The sequence below is a fragment of the Gavialis gangeticus genome, unplaced genomic scaffold (genome assembly GCF_001723915.1).
Source record: "Gavialis gangeticus isolate Ggan-Ray unplaced genomic scaffold, GavGan_comp1, whole genome shotgun sequence".
Classification (NCBI taxonomy): domain Eukaryota; kingdom Metazoa; phylum Chordata; order Crocodylia; family Gavialidae; genus Gavialis; species Gavialis gangeticus.
Window position 1 is genome coordinate 16,801,861 of NW_017729000.1, and position 830 is coordinate 16,802,690.

An 830-nucleotide genomic window follows, 5' to 3' on the forward strand; every position below is an offset into this window, starting at 1 on the left:
TTTTTTTTTTTTTTTTTTTCCACCCCCCTTCTCTGAAAGCCTCACTGATAGCACTCTGTCTAGCAGCTAGATGCACAGAAATGCTCAAGAGCTAACAGCCCTGGATTTATTGGATTTTCATAATGTCAGTAGGGGTCTTCCCTCACAGACCTAGGGCTGTTTTACAAGCACTAATTAAGCTCATCTCTGCTTCTGCTCCTGCGAGGGAGATATTATCTCTAGTAAAGACCAGTAAACTGAGACCGTGAAGTTATGAGGGAATCCATTCCAGGCATAGCTGAGGATAGGACCTCATCTATTAAAGTGACTAGTCTCCCTCTCTCACTAGTTTTAGAAAAAAATTCCTTTGGAATTGTCCTACAGATGGTTCGGAAAACTGGATTTGCAGCTTATTAGGTAGAAGGCCAAAGTCTGTTGGTCTGGTTGCTTTCTTTTCTTTTGGATAAATCAGTGTAGAGCTCATGTAGTTGCATGTTGGGAGGTATTGGAAACTTCCTGCTTAATTGAAGGATCTGACTGTTGTTTTTTTGGGTTTGTTTTTTTTTTTTTCTTCCAGAGTTGTCACTCAGCCTTGCAGTTAAACAGGTTGGTTAAGAAAGCCAACCAAACCCAAGCAAAAGTTTTACTTACTTTACTTATTTATTTATTTATTTATTTATTTATTTATTTTTGGCCAACCAAAACTTCCTTACACTTGCAGCTGCTCAACTCCCAGCCATGACACTAGTGTCTGTGTGTGGAGGTGGAGCAGGGGGAGAAAAGGAGGGTGATTGTCCCGGTCTCCTTTTGATGTGTTTTTGAGGAAGGTGGGGTGGAAGGGGGGGGGGGGG

The 830-nt window shown here is 41.7% G+C and overlaps 1 protein-coding gene across 2 annotated transcripts in view; it reads left to right on the top strand.

The window, feature by feature from the left end:
- Positions 1 to 830, top strand: part of ARHGAP26 (Rho GTPase activating protein 26) — a 456,593-nt gene that overhangs the window by 27,294 nt on the left and 428,469 nt on the right. The gene's annotated exons all lie outside the window — the stretch shown is intronic.